At 45.5% G+C, this 26630-nt stretch overlaps 1 pseudogene; it reads left to right on the top strand.

Annotated features, from left to right (window-relative positions):
- The first annotated feature begins 7863 nt into the window (after positions 1-7863).
- LOC144132881 (uncharacterized) lies at positions 7864-8724 on the top strand (annotated as a pseudogene).
- Positions 8725-26630: the final 17906 nt, after the last annotated feature.

The following is a 26630-nucleotide window of genomic DNA, read 5'->3' as shown; positions in this document are numbered from 1 at the left end:
TTTTGTCCCGCCCAGTGATCGTCACCGGCGTGCCACCCGGAACAGTGGCCGTTTCCACTGAGCAGAGATTATTAACAGTGGCTATTGGAATCAGCGCTCGACAAGGTCTTACATTTTCCAGTCTCATCTCGTGCATCCACGCACTTGTCTGGAGCGCTCGAACGGTGCGCTCTGCTGTATGTGACATTTGTCGCTGCCTGCTTGGCTGGATATTGTTTTTTGAGGCACGATAAGTTAACCACAGTCTATGCGAATGTCCGTGCACGATAATGTGTTGTTTCGAATTCCTGGGTGACTCGTTAATGACACCAGTGTTCTCCTCAATCTCCACCGCAGCATTTGAGCGCTCTAGACAAGTCTAGTCTGTGGACGCCTGTACACAGGGGATGGTCATGCATGAGACGGCGAGGGAGGTAGATTTGCTCACGCGCTCCAGCTGCTGACGCGAAGCCTGCACTCTGGTCTGCGCTTCACTACTCCCCGAAAAACATGCACTAGAACGTCACAAAGCAAAGCCTGCATTTTCAGCGGCAATGGGGTGTTGAGCGTCAGGCGCTAAGCGGGACCGGTCAGTTTCGAAATATCTGGCCTGGTCCAAAAAAAACAAACTGGGGGACACTTAAGATCCTCGTTTAAGGGTACGACGCGACAGCGGTCCCTCTTTCCCACGCAGTCATGGGTACTTGGTTGGTTGGTTGGTTTAAGGTCCCAAAGCGACTCAGGCTATGACAGACGTCGTAGTGAAGGGCTCCGGAAATTTCGACCACCTGGGGTTCTTTAGCGTGCACTGACATCGCACAGTACACGGGCCTCTAGAATTCCGCCTCCATCGAAATTCGACCGCCGCGGCCGGGATCGAACCCGCATCTTTCGGGCCGGCAGCCGAGCGCCATAACCACTCAGCCACCGCGGCGGCTGCAGTCATGGGTACTGTTTCTCTTTTACAGCCACAATGATTGTGAAAGACCCCACGACATACACATAAAGGCCCGCTTTAATGAAGCCGTACGAACGTGCCTGCGTGGCGTAGAGGTAATATGCATCTGGCTCGCAACCCAAGGGCCCGAGGGTCAGGAATTTCCGATGCGTCGATGATGTGGCTGGCGCCATCTATGGGAGACTCTTGTAACTGACTAGCCCTAAGTTTTCGGCCACGCCGACACCGGATTTCCTGCGCCATGGGCCTTTACGCTTTCAAGTAAAGTTGTCTCCTCCTTCCGTTCCATCTTCGATTCTTCCGAGGAAGTGCGCTGGAGGAGCGAGGCACGGGGGATTCTGACAAACGTGAGATATGTTAGAAGAAAAAGAAAGATAAACGTGAGACAGCCGGAGCACACTTCCGCGCACCGGCCAGCTCTGTTTCTTCTCGAGCCGCACTTCCGTCGGAAGTGTCGAGGCAGAACAACGCGCGCCACGAGCGCTCGCATGCATGTAGCTCGACGTTCGCTCAACCCTGCAGTGCGCGGCCCGCGGCAGCGGCGGCGCGGGCCCAAAGAAATTGGGGCCGCTCATGCGTCCACCGGCGTAAGCGGAGAAAGTAACGACCCGGTAATGGCACGCTGCTCCGAATGTCGCTTCCCTTGTTAACGTCCGACGCCCGGATGTAAAAAATGTACCGCCTGCCGCCGAAAATCCACGCCATAAAGAGAGAAATAAGCAGAAATAACTCATACATGGCCGCCCAGCAGTTGAAAGAAAAACGGAGAGGCAACAAAATTTACTCGAATAAGAGGGTGAAAGGCGCGGAAGTAAGGCAGGAAAGAGCGCTCATGGCTCGGCGCGCACGTGTGAGCGCGACGAACCCTGAGCACAGGCTGCGCCGTTGATTGGTTCCAAGATAATTATAACGTCGCATGTGTGTGACACAGGGCTTATTGGTCTAATTCTCTTAAAACACTGCGGATATTTTGTGTTTTCAATTTTTATTCATTTTAAGCACAGAGCTCAGAATCGCGTAGAGACAGGAACGGCGACAGTCTGCACCTATGGTTCTCACCCCCCCCCCCCCCCTCCCGCCGCCGATACGTAGGACGGCAACATGCCAGCCGCATCACAGCCGCGGCCCTGATGTCAACTCGGCGGCTATATGGAAGGTTGCTCCTCGTCCTAAACCAGCGTTTGTTGAAATGCGCTGAACACCCCATGCAAATGTACGGCGCTCGACATGTCTTTGCGAGCGAGCATGCTTTCCATCACATCTAGATCGTGCTGGACGTAACCGTCAAGCGTTCGTTCGAGTTCCTATATAGCTTTGATGCCGGGCACCGCGCCAGCGACGTCCGCGTTCACTGCGGCTCCCGCCAACGCTGCACGTTAGCAGAAAGTGGTGAATATAGACCACATTTGAGGACATTTGTGTTGTGCTTGTCTATTCATATATAAGTGGCGCTAAAATGAGTCCAGCTCGCGCATGCGTAGAATGAAACAGAGCCGACTTAATAAAACTGAGTCTTGGTGAGCCCTGCCAGAAGATCAAGAAGTGGCTCCTGACCGCACGAAAGTGCTTCAGACCAAGAGGTATATTTTTTCCAGTCGTGGCCGAGGATGAGGAGAAAAAACCGGCAATTTACGAAATTCCCAACCTCCTGGTTGTTTGGTTTAGCAGTTTGGCGGAAGGAATACAAATAGGGGAAGCACTGAAAAAACACGCATTGCTCAACAAATACACGATAAAGAAGTTTGGCTTGTTACAATACGCAGACTTGTGGGCAGTTTACAAAGAGAACTAGTTAGAACAATTGATAAGAATGAAACAACTGATAAGAAATCAGCAAACAGTGTGGTGGTGGTGGTGGTGTCAATGTACAGGCGGGATTAACCTTATAGTGGTCTGTCGGCAATTGCTCCGCGTGCGACACTTACTTAAGTGATTGCGTCTCTACCACCGTTCCATAAGGCCAGTGCCTTTTAAAAATGTCAATAGTGATCGTGACGCTATAATCGCCGCTCAGATCGGGAACCCTCGGGGTGCACGATTTGAGAGACGTCGTCCATGGGAACGTTCAGTCTCCTCAGGTTTTCCAGGAGTGCCTCACGGTCGGCACAAAAAACGCGGGCACTCTAAAACAAAATGGTCCACATCACCCGCATCATCAAAGTGTATACGCACACAGGTGAAGTGGCGCGGTGAAGCTTGTGTGTCCATACCGGCGTATGGGCAGAATACGCGTGCGCACTCGATACAGGAGAGTAGCTCTGCCGCGCGACAAGCCTCGCGTAACGCAAGGGAGGTGCAGAGATGGCCGAAGTGCAGAAAAGTGTTGCACCACTAGCTTCCTAGCGAAGCTCCCGTCCTTAGGGACAGCCACCGATGATGGATAAGATTAGGCTTCTTGAGCCAGGAGGTCTGCCGCCGTGTTACCAGCGACTCCAACGTGGGGTGAAGCACTGGAAGCAAACTGTAAATCCTTTCAACCAGGGCTTCCTAAGTCAGGCGAGATCCCAGAGTCAAAATGTATATCGGGAGTTCCTCGTTGCAAGAGATCTAGTACAGACTTGGAGTCAGAAAGAATGGCGGTTCTCTGTGGTTCCCAAAGACAGACGTTTAAGTGACCTTGCAATGGCCAATGATTCAGCCGAAGTAGAGAACACTGGAGCCCAGATCAAGATATTTCAAAGTCAGGCACCACAAATGCGGCTGAGCAGGGCTGTTTATGCCTGCTCACAGAGCCATCCGTGTAAACTTGTAGGTGGCCTTCGTAGACATTGCTCAGATGTTCATGAACCAAGGATCTTATTTTCGCCAGAGGTAGCGACCGTTTTGTGCGTAAGTCTGGGATGTGGAGGCGGAAATGAATGTCATCCTAAACAACAGTTTTTTTTTCCAGTATTCTGTACTTTTTCTGACACTTCTCACGAGGAGCTCAATTTTGGTCGATTTAATACTGATCCCACGCATTTTGTCGAATTTAATCAAAGAGGAATTGAGTCGATACTCAAAGAGCTGAACGCTGCCAGCGCTCCTGGTCCTGATGATCTACCAACTGCTCTTTTCAGTGCATGTGCGTGTGAGTTGTCTGCATATCTGAAAGTCAGTTAGGCAAAATCCTTAGAGCAGGGTGCACTGCTTTCTGACTGCCTGCGCAGAAATCCAGCCCTCGAAATGTTGTTTACAACTATCGTACTATCTCTTGTACAAGTATTGTTTGTAAAGTTTTAGAACACGTATTTTTCACTAGCATTATTAATTATATGAATACGCATTCCTTATTAAGCAAACGGCAGCATGGTTTTCGCAAAATTCTTTCTTATGTAACATAGTTGACTGAACTAATTCATGACCTTACTGGTGCACTTGAGGAAGAGTTTTCTATAGATTGCGTCTGCTTGGATTTCAAGAAGGCATTTGGTGTTGTTCCTCATTCTTTTCTGCTTGAGAAATTGTCTTGGTTTAACATTAATAAGAAAATTATTGACCGGATACAAGATTATTTGCATTTAAGGAAACAAAGGGTAGCAATTAATGGAAGGTTATCAAGAGAATGCATCGTATCTTCTGGTGTACCTCAAGGATCAGTGCTCATACCTTTGTTATTTTTTAGTTTTATGAATGACATTTGCTCTAACCTCGCTTCTAATATTTGTCTGTTTGCAGACGAATGTGTATTTTATAGAGTCATCGGCAGTCCGAATGACTGCGTGCTGTTACAGGATGATTTGAATAGGGTGACTGAATGTTATAAGAAATAGGGGATGTTTATTAACCTGCAAAAATCTGTGTATATGCGAGTCACAATAAAAACGCATGAATTCTTCTATGCAATTACACAACTTTCTTCAGTAGCAGGGTACAAATATCTCTGAGTGTACATAACTTCTAATCTAAGTTGGAGATGACATGTCGACTAGCTATGTAGTAAAAAAGGCGTGTCGCGTTCTTGGTTTTTTTTAAGGAGTAACACCACACAATTCCCTTTAGAAGCAAAAGAGTTGCTTTTCAAGACTAACGTTCGCTCGGTCCTCGAATATGCTTGCGCAGTATGAGACCCTTGACATAAAGTAGATATAGATAAACTAGAGAGGGTACAAAATTTGGGTATTCGATATGTCTTTAATAATTATACCACGAACTTTAGCGTTCCATGCGCAAAAAACTGCTTGGATAGCAGACGCTGGAAAAATGCAGATATTGTTTGAGGATAAAATTTTTTCATAGTATTTACTATTGTAAAACTGGCATAAACCGTAACCTGTATAGGCTTCGCTACGCCGTGACCATCCATTAAAAGTGAAAGAAATTAACTGTAAATCATAAATGTACAAGTATGCTTTCTTCACCAAGGTCTATAAAAGACTGGAATAGTCTCTCTGAAGAGGTAGTGTTAACTACGTCATGTGATTTATTCTCTTCATCTCTGTGAATGCTGTTGTTGGGCTGTAATGATGTTGCGTCCGTGGTTGCATTGTATGTGCAGCAATTTACCTTTTTTCGTTTGCATGATGTGTTATTCATCCCCCCCCCCTTATTGCCATTTGTGGCGCTGTGGGTATTACAATAAATAAATAAATTGCAAGTTCTGATGACCCCTATATTCCCGCGGGTGACCAATCCACTGTGCTTATTGTGTGAAAGGCTGTAAAGTGTCTTTGCGTCCTAGCTTATCGTCGACGAAGCAGGACCTGACCTGTCTGGGTCTCTCCAAGGCGAACTAATTATAGAAGCAGTTTCTTGGATTCCAGCAGACATAACGGAAGGCAACGGGCTTCTTCTAAGACCTGGCTAAAAGAAGACAGGCGTGGAACTCCCAGTGCAGTCTCCAGAAAACGCAGTGATTAAAAAATTCTGCTGATCCCAATAGCCCCTGCCGAACGTTTCAGTACATTTAGCCCAGGCAGCGAGAAGGAAGGTACGCTGTCCACCACTCTCTTCCACGTCAGGCGTGAGTTAAGGATGACGCCCCGGGACCTCGCGTGGCATGCGTGACGAATCTGGGTTCCTTGCATTCGTAGGTCTAAACGCATACAGCGACGCCTTTCGTCCGGGAACAGCATAAAGCAGGGCTTCTCAGCTCAAGGGAAGTACGTGGCCAAATGGGCCTGTATTGCCGAAGTATCCCGCTGTGCTATCACCTCTAGACGCGTATGCTGGTAACCGGATACCCACACGAAGGTGTCGTGAGCGCACATGCGCAGCAGTGCACCGCCACGTGGTAGTGCGTCCGGCAGGGGTGCCATAGCAACGTTAAACAACAGCGGCGATAGATCGATTCCTTGCGGCACTTCTCGAGACAGTGTCCTTATGCTGCAAAATGTCTTTAAAAGGCGGACTTGCATCCTACGGTCGCAGATAATTTTTTTACCGAAGCGTTGAATGCGCCCTGTCGCCTTCATGCGATGTGGCTTCATCGGTGTGGCTTACTAAATCCAAACTGTTCTCCGGCGCGCTGAGACGGGAACGAAAACCAGTCATACATGATGGAAAGAAACGTCTGGTTTCAGTCTACCAGGACAGCCGGTTGTAAATCAGTCCCGCCATAAACTTTGAGACGCACAAGGTGAGCGACATCGGTCTGTACGAAGAGAGATCCGTTGCTTCCTTCTGGGGTTTCGAAACAGACACCATCACGATGTCAATCAGGTTGATTGAATGTTTGCCGTTTCCCAAGCTTCATTTTAAAGTAATTCACCAGATCACGTAGTCTTCCCTCCGGAAGATTTCGAAGAGTTTAACTGGACACGTCATGAGGACCCACTGCGCATCGTCTCCGCAATCCCACAAGCAGTCCGCAACACTCTCATTGCGAACAGAGTATCCGTGGCAGTCGGGGTAAAGTCCACGCAAAGAGCGGCAGAAGAATGTGATCACCCTTGAGTGTAAGCATCGGCAACTTCTTCGCCAATACACGTAGGACTTCTGTTTAAATGTAACTTCAGGGTGTGAAAAGCGTTAGCGTGGTGACATTTTCCCCCAAAAAAATGATTCACAGTTGACCAAATTCGTGAAACTGGCGTGAATGCACTTAGTTTAGCGAAAAAATGAAACCCATTGTTCTCTTCCAAGCTTTTTTCTGCACTGTCAGATAGCCGAATTTAGCCGATTAAACAATGATTTACAAGGCGGATTACCCTTGCACCACATGAGTCGCCGCTCTGTCGTTTTTAAACACGAGGTCTGGCACTGGGAAATATGCTGGTACGTTGAGCGACACAGCACGGATACACAAGAGCAACATGCTAACAAAGAAATTCCACATACATGGTATCGCCCGCCATGGTGGCTAAGTGGTTTGCGGCTGCTGATTCCAAGGTCGCAGGTTTGATCCCGGCAGTGGCGGTCCTATTTCAATGGAGGCGAAATACGAAAACGCCCGTGTGCTGCGCGATGCCAGCGGACGTTAAAGAACCTCCGATGGTATAAATTAATCCGAAGCCCTCCCTCGCAGCCCATGTGTCGCTTCGGGACGTTAAAGAACACAATTTAAAATAAACATAAAAGCTACCCGCAAACTGTCCTATTGGTTCCACTTACTCGATGCAAAAAACCAATTTAACAAAAATTCGGAAGGCGCCAAGCTTATGCAGGTAACTTAACCTACCTTCTGGCATTCTCATTTTATTATATTGTCACGACCCAAGGAGATAGACGTGCATGTAGGCGTAGGGGAGAACCAAAGGATGAAGTCAGTCTTGTTAATCACATAGCCAGGTCTAGTCCGAGCGCGCCTCCCGAGCCAACCACCGCTTCGTCTTCGTCTCGACTAAGCGGGGAGGCCGCGCGGTGCTAGGCACGTGGCATTATCCCCCCCGCGAACGAGCATCGGCTCGATGCGAAATGAGCTATGTACAAGGGCAGAAGAAGGGCTTTGTGAAGAAGGGCTTGGTGACTGGGCCAGTGCACGGACCACTAATCAGTTCACTCTCGCTATGCAGGTGGGTGAACCTTACGTTATGTTTGCAAAAAAAAAAAAAACGAGTAATTATTGCCTGGTACAGCTGCCGAGCCCACGGTACTGTGTTACTATTATTGCTGAATATGTTGATGTAATGCACTCGCTACTACTCCAAGCTGGAGATATTGAATCTAACCCTGGCCCTTCTACTGAAGCCCTTCTCGTGGAATTGCGTAGTCTGACTAGCGGCCAAGCTAAGGTAATTGCAGAAATACAAGGCCTGAAAGCTCAACTCGGCAATACTGACAAAACAATAGGGAAATTGAACGAAATACTAACAGATCTCGAAAATCATTATCAGGCATTGGTACCACTGCGGAAAGAAATTGAAATCATGCGCATTGACACAAAGCGCACTGCCTATCGAATTTCGGTGCTGGAAGCCCGTATGGATGACGCCGAGAACCGTTCGAGGCGGAACAACCTAATCTTCTACGGCATCCCCGACTCCTCCTCCTCAAAAACATTCGCGAAGACAGAGCAGTTGGTCGCAAACCTTTGCCGGGATAATTTACAGTTAACCTTGGAACCAAGGGATATAGAGCGTGCGCATCGCCTCGGCCGTCCCTCAGCTGGTCGCTGCCGGCCCATAATAGTAAAGCTTGCATCACAGAAGACCAAAGCTACAATATTGTGAAATGGCCGGATGCGTAAAGGGACAAGTTATGGCATCGGTGAGGATTTCTCGCGCCCAGTCCAAAATGCGTGTAAACAACTAATTGCTTTTGCGAAAAGCAAGAACAAGCCATTTTCCGTCCGTTTCAAAACTCTGTATATGAACCAAAAGCGTTACGTCTTTGACGACAGTACTAACGGCATCAAAGAATTATCATAGCAGACGAAACACCAAAAAAGAAAGAAAAGAACCGAGCATATACTGTCTCTAGAGCGATGTTATTTCACTTTCTGCAATTTACACTAACAACCGCAGTTTTCTTCAAAAAAGTGAACGTATATCTAGCATTGTATTGTCCTCTAGCAGTAATCTACTAATACTTACCGAGACGTGGCTCACTGATGACGTGAGCGATACTGAAGTGCTATCGGACCTACCGAACTTTCGTGTGTACCGCAATGACCGTGCATCTACGCGCGGTGGTGGTGTACTGATTGCATTCCACGAACGACTGTCTTGTGCAGTCATCAATATTCGGTCACAGCTGGAAATATTATAGGTGACTATCCAATCACGCCCACACACCGTACTCTAGGCGTTTGTTACAGACCTCCCCACACTACTTTCGAATTTTGCAACCAGCTTAACCAAACCATGTGTCAGCTTATTGCTGCTCACCCAAATGCACACATACTACTATTTGGCGATTTTAACTTTCCGCAAATAGACTGGCACACTGACAATTTGTGTTCTTCGACAGGACTAACCGAAGCCAGGAACTTCCTCGATATCTGCCTCAAGTTTAACATGACCCAGCTGGTTTCTGAAGCAACACGTGTTTCACAGGATACATCCAATATCTTAGATCTAATATTAACCAACAACCCCGAAAGCCTTTCGTACATTCATTATCTCAAGGAAATAAGCGACCACAAAGTAATTCATGCTGGCTTTTCTTTTCGACCAACAAAGTGCGAAATGTACAAGAAAACGATACAGTTGTATGACAAAGGCGATTATGAAGCGATAAATGAGGGCCTTTGCACATTTTTTACCACATTTCAGACAACTTTCCACCACCATAATGTTGACGCCAATTGGACACGTTTTAAAGAAAAGCTGAAGGATTTAACCGATAAATTTGTACCTAAAGTAAGTTTCAGAGCCAGTCGTCACAAACCATGGTTTACGAAAACATTAAAAAGGCTTGAAAATAAAAAGAAACGTCTGTTCCGGGTTGCAAAGGTTAGAGATCAACCAAAAGCATGGGAGAAATATTATGAAGCAGATAAATACTACTTTTCTACTCTACATCAAGCAAAGCACTCTTTTTACCACTTAGAATTGCCCAAGCTACTAAAACTAATCCCAAACAGTTTTGGAAAACACTGAAAGACGACGAACCGCGAGAAATCGTACTCACCAGTGACCTGAATGAAAGGATTACGGACGTAGACTGTGCGAACTTGTTCAACACCACGTTCGCTACTGTCTTTTCTGATGAAGGGACCGCACCCCCATGTTTACTTTTGCTTGACTTTCATTGTGACATGCCAGCGATAAATTTTTGTGAAGCTGGAATTTCATCCATAATAGAAAATATTAAATTATCATCTTCTGCTGGAATGGACGAAATTAAAACCAAAATCTTGAAAAACACCAAACACAACGTCTCACTTTATCTCACCCTAATTTTTTCACAGTCACTTTCTTCAGGAGTTATTCCAGACGACTGGAGGACAGGGAAGGTCGTTCCTGTTTTCAAGTCAGGTAGCAGAAATTCCCCACTAAATTACCGCCCTATCTCTCTAACAAGCGTCCCCTGTAAAATCATAGAGAATGTGATCTACTCCCACATAATAAATCTCCTTGACAGTAATCACTTTTTCCATCCCTCACAACATGGCTTCCGAAAGGGGTTGTCATGTGAAACACAGCTTGCAGTTTTTCTACATGACATCCACACTAACCTGGATAGTAACATGCAGACAGACGCGATCTTTCTTGATTATGCTAAAGCGCTTGATAAAGTGCCTCACCAACGATTACTTGCGAAACTCTCCCCGTTAAATTTACATCCTACTGTCTTAACATGGATTGCTGAATTTCTTACTAATCGATCGCAGTACGTTGTTATAAATAATCGCCTATCCACACCGGTTCCAGTAACGTCAGGCGTCCCCCAGGGATCGGTTCTTGCCCTGCTTCTATTCTTAATCTATATCAACGACTTACCTTTGCATGTATCCTGTAATATGCGCATGTTCGCGGATGACTGTGTTACCTACCGCACCGTACTTAACACTTCAGATCAGATAACCCTACAAAGTGACCTTACTAATATTTCAGAATGGTGTACCACTTGGTTAATGACACTAAACGTTAACAAATGCAAAAGCATGTCGTTCACCCGCAGCCATAACCCTCGGACGTTTGCGCACACAATTAATAATGTCACTCTTGAATCAACTGACACTTTTAAATACCTCGGTGTCACTGTATCAGACGACCTCAACTGCGTACGCATGTGCATACCATCATTTCAGCTTCTAACAAAACTTTAGGTTTCCTAAAACGTCATTTGCGGAAAGCCCCAAATCACGTAAAATTACTTGCCTAGACATCACTTGTACGACCGAAACTAGAATACGCCTCAGCAGTCTGGAATCCGCATCAAGCATATCTCATCGACGCTCTTGAAGCGGTACAAAACCGCGCCGCTCGATTCATCCATTCGTCGTACTCATATGACGTAAGCATCACGTCACTGAAATCACTATCTGGGCTTCCGGACCTCGTTTTACGTCGGCGCATCGCTTCCCTCTGTCTTTACCACAAATTCTTTTACAGTCCTATCCTTCATCAAGCACCATATATCACGCCCGCAGCGCGCATATCATATCGGACGAGCCACTCGCTGCAAGTTTCACGACCACGCTCACGAACATCAACATTTTTAGCCTCGTTTTTTCTTCGCATGGCGGCAGACTGGAACGGCCTCCCCGCTGCCATTGTCGACATAATCTGCCCATCCGTATTTTTACAACATGTTACTGTCCATCTCCAATTACATTGTACATGATTTTTCCTTATATGTGTTGTTTGTATTTACATACGTGTAAGTTGGTCTACATATATAGGCTTTGATATGTGTAAATACATGTGTGAATATACTTGAATATATATATATATATATATATATATATATATATATATATATATATACATATATATATACATAGGCTACATATATAGGCTTTGATATGTGTAAATACATGTGTGAATATATATATATATATATATATATATATATATATATATATATATATATATATATATATATATATATATATATATATATATATATATATATATATATATATATCCGTGCTTGAACTTGAACGTTACTTCAACTAGTGTTAATCCAAATCTTGTACCCACCCCTTATGTAATACCCCTGAAATCCTGAAATCGGGGGTCTTTAAGGAAAATAAACTGAACTGAACTGAACTGAGAAGAAGAAGAATAGGGGTGAGGTGAACTATACTTAAAGTTCCCATGGAATATCCGGTGGTGTAAATCAAGGCTTTGTGAGCTGTCAATGACGCTTCTGCGATGCAGAATCCCTCACTTAAATTTGTACTTATGCAGATGTGGGTTCGCTGCGAGAAACCTTTGTGTATCATGTGGGCAAGTTGAAACAACAGATCATTTTCTCCTCTCTTTCCGGCGGTTCGCAGTTCAGAGAAAACAATATTTGGAGGTCCCTCTTTCGAGGTTAGGACTCCCTCTGTCTCTTCCAGTTTTTCTCTTGTTCGGTGGGAGCACAAAGAGATTCCCGTTAAGCAGTTTTTGCGGCTACCTTTATGATTACATAAGTGCAACTGATCGATTTCCTTGTTAGCTGTATACAAAATTTAGTCGCATGTCCAAAAGTGCTTGATTCTATTCTTGGTAATTCATATTTCTTTAATTCATTTGAATTTTCCAATTTTTATCTGGATTCAGTCTTCTCACGTCTATTTTTCCCCGCGCAAATACCTCATTGGCATTCGCTACTGTACCTTGGCCAATCCCCCTGCGTGGGTATGTGCCATGTTTACTAAGAAGAAGAAGAACTGTACAATCCGTGCTAGGTGAGAGGCGCGGAAAGTCAAGTCCGCACTTGCGGGAAGGGGATAAGGGCACGGAACACAGAGCGTGAACGCAGCGCTCAGTCACGTGAAAAGTACGGCTTTAAGCGCACCACATGCTCGATTTCAGGGCGCTGGCGCCGAGGGCCAACGGTGACAGTCCCATAAGGAACAACTTCGTAGCTGACGCTGTTGATGCGGCGCATGACTTTGTGCGGACCGAAATACATATGAAGCAGCTTTTTTCACAACCCCTTGCGGCGCACGGAGGTCCACACCCACACCTGGTCGTCCGGTTCGTAGCGTACGTCCGTGTGCCGAAGGTTATATTGTCGGGCATCGGCGGATTGCTGGCCCTTGATGTGCAAGCGGGCCAGCTGACCAGCTTGATCTGCTTGCGCCGCGCAGTGGGGCGCCGTGTCGAAGCACAATGTCGTGCATAAAGAAGTGAGCAACTTCGGCGGCAGTGCCTCGCGCATGGGCCTTCGTTTCAGCGTAGCGGGTCAAGTAGTCTGTGGCGAAGACGATCCACTTGTGGGCGGTCGACGACAGAGGAAGTGGCCCCAGAAAGTTCAGGCCGACTTTGTCAAATGGAATTTGGAGTTGCTCAATGCACTGCAGCATGCCAGGAGTCTTGAGTGCGGGTTTTTTTTTCGGCGCTGCCATTTCCGGCACGTCCTGACGTAACGCTTGACGCTTGAAGTAAGCTGTGGCCAGCAATAGCCCTGCCGGACTCGGGATAAGGTGCGAGTGAAATCAAGGTGGCCGGAAGTCGGTTCATCATGGCAGGCAAGGAGGACTTCGTCCCATATATCAGACGGTATGACGAGCATGCAAGTTTCCTGACTAGCAGTAGCGTACTTCTTATAAAGCACCCCCCTCCGGAAGCAGAACCATGATAGCCCACGAGATAGGCACCGGGGTATTGCAGGGTGCCCACCCTCAAGATGCTCGATGAGCAGTCGCAGGTCGGCGTCGGCATGCTGCCTTGGAAACGAGGTCGGACGTGCTGACTGCTCCGAGGAAGCTAACGGCGTCGGTGGTGTCTTGCTGAGGAGGTTAAACGGGAGCGCGCGACAGGCCATCAGCGTCGGTGTGTTTCTGGCCGGACTTAAAGGTATGGCGAAATCGAATTCCTGCAGGCGTAATGCCCAACGTGCTAGGCGGCCGCATGGGTCCTTTAAACTTGTCAGCTAGCATAGCGAGTGATGTTCGGGGACAACACGAAATGGTCTGCCATATAGGTATGGGCGGAACTTAGCGGCGGCCCAGACTACAGCCAAACATATCTTTTTCGATAGTCGACCTGGTCCAACGTGGACAGCGTGGACGCTGGACGCTGTCGCCGGGCGTACTGACTGGACCTCTGCTGCAGAAATTTCTCCCCAATATATGCCCCTCCCAACTAACGTCATCCCGGGCGCCAACAGTGTTTTGAGGCAATCTCCGCAACCTCTATTCGCGTAATGTTTTCCTGGGGCTATGGGTCGGTTAACGGCCGGGCAGACACGCTTCATCCCTCACTCAGACTCTCATGCACAGGCGATGGTTTCGTACAAAAATTCAGGCAAACTGCGCCAATGAAGGAAAAACGTTAGGCGCACACTTCAGCTCCGCTTAAGGATATGCCGCGACAGCATTAATGATTATTTGCTACTTTGTTTCTTAATTACTGCCACTTTCTAATTGCACACTCATTAGCATACATCTGTAGGCATACTAGACCACGTGATACACCACAAGGCACACAAGGTGCAATGTCTTGGTTAGCGTGGGAGCACAGCTCGCCACGTGCTTGCAGTTTCAAAATCGGCGTTCCGCGTGAGCTTCGACGAACGCCATGCCGAGAAAGAAAATGTAAGTAATATAAATTTAAATGATTTTTGATGTTTTCGAGATTTTTGTCAGTTATTCCTGAGTAATTGAATATGCTGTGAAAACAATGTCAATGTGGTATAGGCAACATTTTTTTGTTTACGATCTGTCAAACAGCGGTGTCCTATATGTAGGACGCTAGGCAGATCGGGGGTCGCTGTTGTGTCACTCTGGAACGCGCGATGCGTCGCGCGCGTAGCGTTGAAGTAGCATAGTAAAATACATATGAACGTATGGCAGAAACTTTTTTTTTTCCAATTGCAGTCAGAAGATTCCCTGCAGTTCATTTTACCGCAGAAGAGATCCGCAAACGCTCAACGACATTCTAAACCAGATTGACGCTGGGGAAGATGTACCGTCTACGGTGGCCATTCTTCCGCCCGAAAATCACGCGGCGGCAGTGACAGATGAAGAAAGCGGTGATGAAGAAGGCACCAGCATGGACCATCTGCCGGGGAGCACTCTTCGTGCTGAAGTTCTGGACACTTGTTCAGAGTCAAGTGAGGACGAGAACGACCAGGAGCCACCAGCTAAGCAACAGAAACGACGTGTCAAGTGGGATAAACGCGACTTGAACGCGAGTTTCCCAACTCGCCACTCGTGTGATTCAGACTCCGCTGAAGGAGCACCGCTAACTCCAGTAGAGGCATTTGAAAAATTTTTCGATGATGAAGTCATCAACCTGCTTGTTGCAAACACCAACACCTATGCACAACAGAAGAATCGGTTGTTGAACGTGAACGCAGGTGAGATGAGATGTTTTCTCGGCATTCTGCTTCTTAGTGGCTATGTGCCGGTTCCAAGGCGTCGCATGTTGTGGGAAAACTCACGTGATTCTCATAATGAACTCGTCGCCAACTCTATGAGGCGGGACCGATTTGAAGCCATTTTCACCAACTTACATGTGGCTGACAACAACAACCTAGTACAAGAAGACAAATTCACAAAACTGCGACCACTGTTTAGGCTCTTGAATGAACGGTTTCTGTTGTATGCTCCATTACTAGACTGCTTCAGCATTGATGAAAGCATGTGCGAGTACTTCGGAAAGCATGGATGCAAGCAGTTTATGAAGGGGAAACCAATCCGATTTGGCTATACATTGTGGTGCGTTTGCACCCCATTGGGCTATTTGCTTTCTGTTGAGCCCTACCAAGGGAGGTATGGCGTCAACGTGGATGATAAAAACAAGCTTGGTCTAGGAGGATCTGTTGTTACAGAAATGGTGTCCAGGTTGAAAGAAAGGCTTGATTACTGTTTTCATGTGTTCTTTGACAACTTCTTTTCAAGTCTCAAACTTGTTAGAATGCTTTCGTCAATGGGTGTCAAGTGCACAGGCACCGTGCGGGATAACCGAATAGAAAACTGTCCCATCCTGACACAGAAAGAAATGAAAAGCAAGAATCGAGGCTTCTACGATTACAAAGTCGACGCTGAATCTGAAATTATTGTATGTCGCTGGAAGGACAACAGCACAGTGACCGTCGTCTCAAATGCTCACGGGGTCGAGCCAACACAAATGGTGAAAAGATATTCGAGAGAAAACAAGTCCAAAGTCACGGTGGAGCAACCGTTCTTGATTTCGAGCTATAATGGCAACATGTGAGGAGTTGACAGACTAGACCAAAATATTTCAAAGTACCGCACAGCCATTCGAGGAAAGAAGTGGTATTCTTCACTCCTGACATATCTGGTTGATGCATGTGTGAATAATGCATTCCAGTTGTACAGAATTGGAACGACCAAAACAGAGCTCCTCACATTTTGAAGGACGATAGCGATGTCGTATATGAAGGGTTATGGCACCAAGCCATTGCGTGGAAAAAGCCGGCAATCTTTACTGGAAGCCCAAAGCCGATTTGACCGCATTGACCACACAGTGATCCCTCAAGAGAAGCAAACAAGGTGTGCTCATTGCCATGAGAAGACCACAACACGTTGTGAAAAATTCGACATCGGAGTCCATGTGAAATGTTTCAAATTGTACCACTCAAAGGAGTAGTATATGTGCCTAGTGTCCTATATGTAGGACGGCTACAAAAACGCAGTTCGAAAAATTTTTTTTTTGAATAAATGGTTGATTCTACTTTCTGAGGTACCAGAAGCAATTATTACGGGAAAATAAATCGCTTTTCTTAATTTCCCCAAGTTCAGGCATATATGGGTTAATCAAGTAGAACGAACACGCCCCAATAGCCTGCCGCCTGCTTCAGCAGCCAGAAACTATTGATCATTGCTTTTGAGTTTGTTTCGATGCCGTGTTCATTCTGGATATTCGTCAACGTACTCTCAAAAAGGGCACTGATATCACGTCCTATGCCTTAAGATTTTAGCCTACAATGGAAGGGTTAAGTGAAGAGATATGGGAGAGGCCTTTGTCCTGCAGTGGGCGTAATAATGATGATGATGACGATCTCGTAATCACGATTTGTGTTTAGTTTTTATTTTCATTCCACAGCTCAACGTGTGACGTCACAACCTTTTCGACCTACCAAGTTTTTCTCGCCATCCCAATGCTAACAACTGCGGCGGTTTATCCGCTGAACGAGTGCTTAACGCTGTCGCGTAAAAAACAGCTGTGTCCTCTTCCGGTTAGGACTGATGCTTGGGCGAGTTGGTATGCCATGTTCAAGAAGAACAGCGCGAAAAGACAAGGACCACAGGAAGATACACAAAGACAGCGCTTGTCTTTGTGTATCTTCCTGTGGTCCTTGTCTTTTCGCGCTGTTCTTCTTGAACATCCTCTTCCGGTTTCGGGTGTGAAAGTATCAGAGAGTTATCGCTGCCTCTGTATGGATCATCGCCCTGTTTTCAAGCCCCACAGGGCCCTGCACTACAGCTACCACTCCTCCTTCTTTTTTGGAACCGTGTTCTGCCAAAGGCATTCGCTTTCTGCACGTCAAACGAACCTTGAAACTGAATACGGCCAGCATGGCGTCACAAAACAAATCAAATTTTGCCTACTGCAAGAAAGAAGAGAGAGGAGGAAGCGCTGATGCACGCCATACGACGTGCTCCAATACCTCCAGGTAGTAGGTATTTCTTAGATGTCTGAGCTATGTTGGCAACGTAAGACAAGCAAAGAGAAACCAGCAGTCTGCGAAGCGAGATCCCTTTGCAGCAATCTACACACAACCATGCGCAACGTGTGTGACACGGCAGGTACCGACAGGCGTTCCGGAAGGCAGCCTGTCAGAATATTCCGACCTCCAGCTTCTCTAGCCGACTGCTTTTTATTCTTCTATCACGCTAATGACGTTAATAACGCCTGACAGCCACGTCGTCAAGTGCTGAGACAGTGCGAGGAGTAAATCTTATGTGCGGTGAACCGCGAAAGAAAGTATATGCACAAGCAACAAAGTGCGAAGCCATTAGTTATGCCACGAAGAGCAGTCTCTCAACTTCAAGATTTGCGACTGCCAAGGCTGCATCGCGAAATCAGGTCTTTATATTGCACGTATAACTGAGCTCGCGTCTTTGAGCTGACCTTTCTTTTTTTATATACTGCACAGCCTAGCGACTAAGGCAGTCTTTAAAATAACGCCCCTGCGAATAGCCCGTAGGGCGCGCGCGCACACGTGCCAGCTCTTTCATTTCTGCCCCTCTTTTATTTGCACGGCGATTAAGGCCTGCTCGTGAAATATTTCACTCTCGCAGAAAACCAAATCCGCCTGTTAATCATCACCTTTCCGAAACAAAGTAGCCGGTTAATCACTGACAGGGGGAAAACCTGCAAAGCCTTCCTGGAGCTCTCCTCTAGCAACGTCTGGCCAGTGCTTCATTCCGACTGGTTATTTCTTTTTGCTTTCCTCCCGGTAAAGCTCTAAGTTTCAATCCATCTTGCGAGGTATTTATAGCGCCACTGCTTCTTCTGGTTATAACCGCTTTGTTTTGCTTTCTGTTAAAAGGATCTCTCCTTTTTATTACGTCATGAAACATTCGCTACTTGTCAGGATGATTGATAGCTTCCGAACTCTCAAAGCAAATTACCGACCTGGATATGCGTTGCTTCCTTCTTCTTGAAAAGATGGTTTTCATGATCGTTCATCAACCAGATTAATTGAACGCGTTTTTTATCTTCCTTTTTTTCAAGGTAACAAATCAATTTTGTTAATTCTTCAGACTCAAAAATCGCTCCGGCTTGTCAACGCTAAGATATTGCAGTATAGTAGCCGCACAGCAATTCCAATAATGATAGTAATCGTTTAACGTCATGCGAATTTGTTCGTCAGCCCATTCAACAACTAAGGTGGAGGTGGGAACTAGAGAAACTGCATTATATTCACTGCGTGTCGCAGCACATGCAAAACGTTGAAGAGCCGGAAGCAAAAGCTCTAACTTTTTCAGAAGCCACCCTTGCAACGAAAAGCGAAAGCGAAGGCTAGGAACGAGTGTACTGAGATACAGAAGCGGCGGTACATAAATTGGAATGTCATTAATATTAATACAGTGTGACACGAATAAATAAATCATGACGAAAGTAGAACGCGCCGACCAAAAGAAAGGATGGGATGACGTGGGGGAGCCGAAACGTCATCCCATCGTTTCTTTTGGTCGGCGCCTTCTTTTCGTCATGTACCATCCCGACCAGACGGGTTTCCGTCGGACTCTAGACTTCAACAACAAATAAATCCATTAGTCCTGCGGTGATCAGCCTCGAACCCGGCGCTGCGAAAGTTAAGCGATTTGCGATTCAATCTGATGCTCCAGCAGCAGTGCGATGTCAAATAATGTGGCGAAACAGCAACTGTAACAACTGTGCTGGCAGGTCCGGTTTCACGTCCCGATGCTGCACGGGGGCTAGGAGAGAACAGTGAAGGGCTTTGGGTTCATTTCAACCACCTGCTCTAACGTGCATGACATGGCGCAGCACACAGGCCTTTTTGCATGGCCGCAGCGGCCAGGCTTTCATCCCACGACTGTAGTAACTGCAATGCTTAAGAGAATGACAACTGTGACAATAAAGAGATAGCATAGCGTGATCCGCGATCCACTACTGTGATCCGTTTCTGCGGTGCACCACACTACGTTCTAAGAGGATTCTGGTGTGGGCTAGTTGGTTAATACTTTCTACGACACAGATTGGCACAGCGCAACGGAACGAGGACGAGAAGAAGAAAACACAAGAACGCCCGTCCTGTGTTTCGTGTTTCTTCGTCTCGTCCTCGTTCCGTTGCGCTGTGTCAATCTGTGCCACGAACGTGGCGCCATCTGGCTCCCCCATGGCGTTCGGGACCAAACATAATAATAATAATAATTGGTTTTTGGGGAAATAAATGGCGCAGTATCTGTATCATATATCGTTGGACACCTGAACCGCGCCGTATGGGAAGGGATAAGGGAGGGAGTGAAAGAAGAGAGGAAGAAAGAGGTGCCGTAGTGGATTGCTCTGGAATAATTTAGACCACCTGGGGATCTTTCACGTGCACTGACATCGCACAGCACACGGGCGCCTTAGCGTTTTTCCTCCATAAAAACGCAGCCGCCGCGGTCGGGTTCAAACAGCGTGTACGTACTGGTGCCCAGCGGAAGCGGATCACGATAGCGGATCGCGGATCACGCTATGCTATAACTCTTTAATATGAAAATACGACTCCATTTCTTCCCACGGCGAATACACCCGCTTTCGAAAATGTTGAGCTGTTCTAACGCTATAAACCTGGCGTCGGTGTCTTCACGAGAAAATCCGGATTGCTCGAGAGGGTCGTGAGGTCACAACCACATGACCTCGCGCGGGTAATCAAAACATCACACACAACGGTCACTTAGTCCAACAGTGGTGACGTCAGTATGGTTTATGGTTTATGGGGGATTTAACGTCCCAAAGCGACCAAGGCTTTATTTATTTATTTATTTATTTATTTATTTATTTATTTATTTATTTATTTATTTATTGATACTGTCAGCCGTAAGGCCGTTACAGGGTGGATGCATACAATTGAATACTTACACACAGCCACAAGTACACAAAGCCACAAGTACAAAATTTATACAACTTAAAATCATCAATTATTTTGCCAGCAGATAAAGCCACAAGTGCCTGATGCAGGTTAATGCTCAAAATAATACACTCAGTTTCAGACCACCGAGGATCGGAACCGCAGGTGAAGAACATAATGATTGACAGCAAAGACAAATGGCTTCTATAGGCTTAAATAACGGGACAGATAAGTTTCAAATTGGTGTAGATTGTCTGCTTGTAAAAGGTCCTGGGGCAAGGAATTCCATTCATCTATGGTTCTGGGGAAGAAGGAGTATTTAAATGAATTGATTCTGGCCGTCATGGGTGTGACCTGATCTTTGTGAGAAGATCTCACAGCTCTAGAGGAACGTTGTGTCATGTAAACGCTTATGTTCAAGTTGAAGTGGTTAGTATATAGCAGATAAAACATTTTCAGCCTGGCAACTTTCCTTCGCTTTGAAAGTTGAGGCAAGTTTAGTTCATGAAGCATGTCAGTCACTGAATCTGTAGATCTATATTTGGACAGAATGAATCGAGCCGCCCTTCGCTGAACTTTTTCTATCCTGTCAATTTGGTTTTTCTGATGTGGATCCCATATTACGCTTGCATATTCCAGTGTCGGTCGTACCAGTGTGAGATAAGCTGTTAGTTTTGCTTTTGTGGAAGCAAGCTTCAGTTTTCTTCTTATCAACCACAATTTTGTTTCGGCCTTTGAGCATATGTTATTGATGTGTGTATGCCAGTTTAGATTTGAAGTTATAGTGACGCCTAGATATCTGAAATGGTCGACTCGAGTTATATAGTGCCCGTTTATTTCATAATCAAAAGAAAATATATTTTTCGTTTTATTGGAAATTGTAAAAAATGAAGTTTTTGCATAATTGATTTCCATTCTGGATAATGTGCACCATTGGTTGATAGTGCTCAATGCCGAATTTAATAGTAACTGGTCTTCTTTGTTTGAAATGACAGAGTAAATTAAACAATCATCCGCAAAAAGCCGGACTTTAACAGGGGGCGGAATAGATACTGCAATATCATTGACGTAGCATAAAAATAACAAGGGACCAAGCACAGACCCCTGAGGGACTCCCGAGGGCACTCCCAGGACGTCTGATTTGGCGCCATCTAATTCCACGAACTGGGTTCTGTTAGTTAGATAAGCCTGTATCCACCGTACAATATTTGTGTTTATGCCAAGTTCGAACAGCCTATCAATAAGTTCATCATGTGGGACACGGTCAAATGCTTTAGACATGTCCAGGCAAACTGCATCCACTTGATCCCTGTTGTTCATTGCTTCAGAAAAATCATGTACCGTTTCTACTAGCTGGGTAACAGTAGATAACCTCCGTCTGAAACCATGCTGATTGGGATTTAGCTTGTTGTTGCCCTCTAGATAGTCGGATAAGCAGTTTGCCAAGGCATGCTCAAGTATTTTGCAACAGGCACAAGTGATAGAAATGGGTCTGTAATTATCGGGAATGTGCTTGTTTCCAGATTTATGTATTGGTACAACCCTAGCCTGGAGCCAATCTTTTGGTAAAGAATGCTGCTCCAGAGATGCCTTAAATATGATTAGTAAATATTTAGATACCCATTCCGCATATCGTCTAAGAAACTCATTAGGAATAGTATCAGGACCAGAAGACTTTTTAGTGTCTAAATTAAGTAGGAGGGAAAATATACCTTGCTCAGACAAAGTGACATCTGCCATGTCTGATGGCGGTATGCACTTTTCGCTACTAGAGTTCTCAGGCGGAGATATAGGGTGGCTGAACACAGAATGAAAATAAGTATTGCACCTGTTAGCAATTTCTGCTTGATCAGTAATAACATGACCATCCACTTCAATTTGTTCATATGAGGGTGAAAGGTGACGCCAAAAACGCTGTGGGGAAGTCTTCATAAATTCTGTTAGCTTTTCAGAAAAGTATTGTTCTTTCGCTGTCATCAACATCTGTTTAAGCATCAAGGAAAGGCGCGAAATTTCATTTTGATTCTTTTCTCGATTGCGTTTTCTACGTTTTATCTTGCGTTTTAGTTGGATAATTTTACGACTTATCCAAGGATTATGCTTTCTGACAGTTTTAATTCGATGGGGAACGAAATTTTTCAGACAAAAGTTGACAATGCGTTTAAACTTTGTCCACAATGTGTTGACGTCATCCTGCACATCAAATGAGCCCAAAGACATTTCCAAATAGTCTAAAATGCTTTCATCCTCAGCTCTTGAAAAGTCTTTAACAAAAATAGTCCGCCTTTTTTCATGTTTTGGTGGTATATGTTGATATAGGGTGACTAAGACAAGCTTATGATCAGAAAGCCCATCCTGGATAGACACTTCATATTCGGTTATTTTACTACTTATAAAAACCAAGTCCAATATTGATTCCCTAGTTGCTCCTATCCTTGTTGCTTGTTTAACAATTTGTGTTAGATCATTATTAAAAGCGATGTCTAGCAAGGCATCACAGTGTTTAGCATCAGTTGTATCTATGTCTAGCGACTCCCAACGCACGTGCGGCAAATTGAAATCACCTGCAATGATTACTCTTGCATTCGCAGATACATTACTTGAAAGATAGTCTTGCAACGACTCAAGAAATATGACAGGGGCGTTAGGGGGCCTATAAACCGCTGCAATGACACAGAAAGAAACGCCAAGTTTTAGCCTGCACCAGATGCTCTCTGTGTTGGGGCAATCTTTCATGGGAACAAATTCAATTCCTTCTTTAAAAATAAGGGCTACACCACCACCATGTGAAGCACGATCCTTCCGAATCATTCTATATGTAGGCGGTATAATCTCACTGTCAGCAATTTCAGGACGCAACCACGTTTCTGTAACTGCAATGACATCTGGCTGATGAATCATGATAATGTGTTCGAGTTCAGCGGTTTTATTCAGGAGGCTGCGCGCATTGATATTTATCAGAACAAAATTCCTTTCTTCCGTCTCACACTGTCACGTTGTTTCGCTATCAGTTACGAGCGGCCGTTCTGCCTTCGTAAGGCAGTTCTTTTCGTCATCCCAGAAAAAAGCTTCTTTGTCAATGAAAATCCTGTCGCGTTCGAGTCGAACCTTTGCGCCATTGTTCTTTTCATGTTTAGCACTATCCCATAGTTTCTTACGCTTTTGCAAAGTTGCCTGAGAATAATCATGAGATAACGAAAATTTGCTGCCCTTTAATTTCTGGCAGTTATCAAATAATTTCATCTTTTCGTTGTAGTCAAAAAGTCTAAGTATCACTGGACGCGCCTTGTCCGTACGCTTCTTTCCAAGTCTGTGTATCCGCTCCACTGTGTTAACTTCAACTCCAAGGCGTTCATGGAAAACATCATGCAACACTTTCTTCTTGAGATCATCAGTGGTTTCGATTTCTGTTTCGGCTATGCCAAACACAAGAACGTTATTTCGGCGACTTCTATCTTCCAGCTCAATTATTTTCTGTTGCTGTGAACGGATAGTGGCTCCCATGCTCTGTATCAACGAGTCTAGTCGTTCTTCATTTTTATGTACATTCACTAAAGTATTTTCAATCTCATGGATCTTTGCACTGACTTTTTCTAGTTGTTTAGAAAGAGTACTCTGATTTTCTTTAATTTCCTTGACATCTTCCATTAGAGTTTTCTGCCCTTTCATGAGTTTGCTAAACATTTGCTCGACAGTTTCTGGCCCAGGGTTTAGTTCAACATCTCCGGAAAGCATCAACAACATTGAAATACACTCCAGCACAACATCAGCACACACTGAGAAACGCCGTAGTGAAGGGCTCCTGAAATTTCGACCACCTGGGGTTCTTTTACATGCACTGACATCGCACAGCTCACGGGCCTCTAGAAATTCGCCTCCATCGAAATTCGACAGCCGCATCCGGGATCGAACTCGCGTCTTTCGGGCCAGCAGCCGAGCGCTATAACCACTCAGCCACCGCGGCGGAGCTGACGTCAGTACACAATTTCTGATTGGTGTATAAGATGGTGACGTCATTCAACCCCATCACGTATAGTGCCTCCGAAGGAATAAAAGCAATTACACCGAGGAGGAAAATGGTCGAGCCGGGACTCCAGCCACTGCCCCGTGGGCTGTGAGCCGGGCTCGCTACCCCTCGACCAGTGAGGAACGTTCGTTAGACTTGGTTAAAGGTAGGCATTGTTAGCCATTGCCTGACAGCATCCGTGTCTGCGAAGTCATGTGCCGAGAGGACCACAGGCCGCTGCAGGGACCCATTAAAGATATATCGCATCAAATCCTTAAGGCGGTGCTTAAGTGTTCCCCGAATTTTCTTTTTTCGTTTCCCGGTTTCTCCTGTGCACATTTAGCTATGCTTCTGATACAGGCGGGCCGCCTCTATACTGACACATAATGATAGCAACAAAAATCTGAAGCAGTCCTAATGTTTGTTTTGCTTCTTGCTTCGCCTTTTCTATTGCTTGTTTTTTTTAAGCGATGTTTATTGCCTCGGGGCATAAAGACTATGAAGTTTTTATGCCCTGAGGCAATAAACTTGTTTTCGTTCTCTCTGCTACTGTGTATCAGGCACGAAGTTGCCACCACATCTGGCGGTTAAACGCTCCCTCTGAAAACGTGAGCACTGGGTATAAAGTAAGCAGCACAGCTCACCTTTTTTCATTTATTTAAGCATCTTACTCATCTCTCACTTCATAGTTTTTATGACCTGAGGCAATAAACATCGCTTAAAAAAAAGGAAGCAGCACACAATTGGACCAACTCGGCAGTCGGGCAACGCTGTCAAAGCCACAAACCCACGCACGAGTCTGGAGGGAACATCGTACGTGGCATTCCTTGGGGGATGCATCTCAAACTGGGGTAGGCTATAGCTACACTTCGTCGCAAGACTCGCAACTGACTGCGCCCCGGATCGACCCTGCAAGAGCACATCTAATACCTTTGATGACGAGCACGAACATGTTTCTTGCTGTTGTATATGATAGTACTGGCAAGCGCAATGGGCGAATGAAGAGGTTTTCGTCCTTTGTGTCTTCAGCACTGACGCCATATTTATTCATTTTATCTGCATGCTGTGGATAATTAGCAATAAAAGAAAGTTCGAATTACAACGGGTTCTATATTTATATTTATGTACTTATTTATTTATTTATATATTTATTTATTTATTTATTTATTTATTTATTTATTTATTTATTTATTTATTTATTTATTTATTTGAAATACCCTAAAGGCCCAGCAGGGCATAACATAGGGGCGGGGGAAGCGGGAATATGAAAGCAAAACAGGGTCAAAACAACAAACAGGATGAGAGATAATGTTATCAGGATAAGCCAGAGTAATAAATAACATGGCAAGTAAGCTGATGTAAACTTGGGGAAAGTAAGGAAACAAACAAAATTCCGATTGAAACTGTGACCAAAAAAGAAAAGAGTGGTGTAAGGAGTGTAGTTTTAAAAACACGTACATAGTGCATGACCGCCTAAGTGAACAAACACTAGACACTGGAAAAAAACTGCACATGAATGCACAGAACTAAGAAAAAGCAGCTCAAGAACTAAATAACAAAGAAGAAAATGTTGAGGGATCATCAGGTCAAAGACACACATGGCACCAAAAAAGCATGAAGAAGAAAGTATACACAGTAGATAACAAAAACAGTTATTAAAGATTTAACCCTGTTTGAAAATGCGTTGTATGTGCGATAGCACTTTCCCGCCCCTATGAAGCCCTGTCTGGCTATGGAGAACTATACGAAGAACAAAGGAACGTCTCCATCCATTTCCTGCCTAGTTTTGGCTGCAAGGAATGCTTTCAGCCAAACGCGGGTCTCTAATTGCTCAGAATGTAGTCTCGCATTCGTAGCGGCCCAAGTGGCTTACGGCAGCAGTTTTAGTGCGAAAGCAGTTCTCGCCGCACTCCCTGGGTTTCAGCTGTGTGCGTCTGTGTGAAGCCTCTGAGTAGCTGGTGCAACTGGCTCACTGGGTCCATGTACAGCTCAATTTCACTGTGAGTTGGCGGTGACGTCCACCTACAAATCGAGGCAGTTCCTTTCCTTTCCTTTCTCTCAAAACCAGCGGAAGGTTTAGACTCCGTTGATTTTGAGGAAAGGAAAGGCGCATAACTGACTCCCTTGGCCAGCGGTCAGTGACAGAGATGATGTGCGCTGCATGCGTTGGTG

The sequence above is a fragment of the Amblyomma americanum genome, chromosome 1 (genome assembly GCF_052857255.1).
Source record: "Amblyomma americanum isolate KBUSLIRL-KWMA chromosome 1, ASM5285725v1, whole genome shotgun sequence".
Classification (NCBI taxonomy): domain Eukaryota; kingdom Metazoa; phylum Arthropoda; class Arachnida; order Ixodida; family Ixodidae; genus Amblyomma; species Amblyomma americanum.
This window is presented reverse-complemented; position numbering and strand designations above follow the sequence as displayed.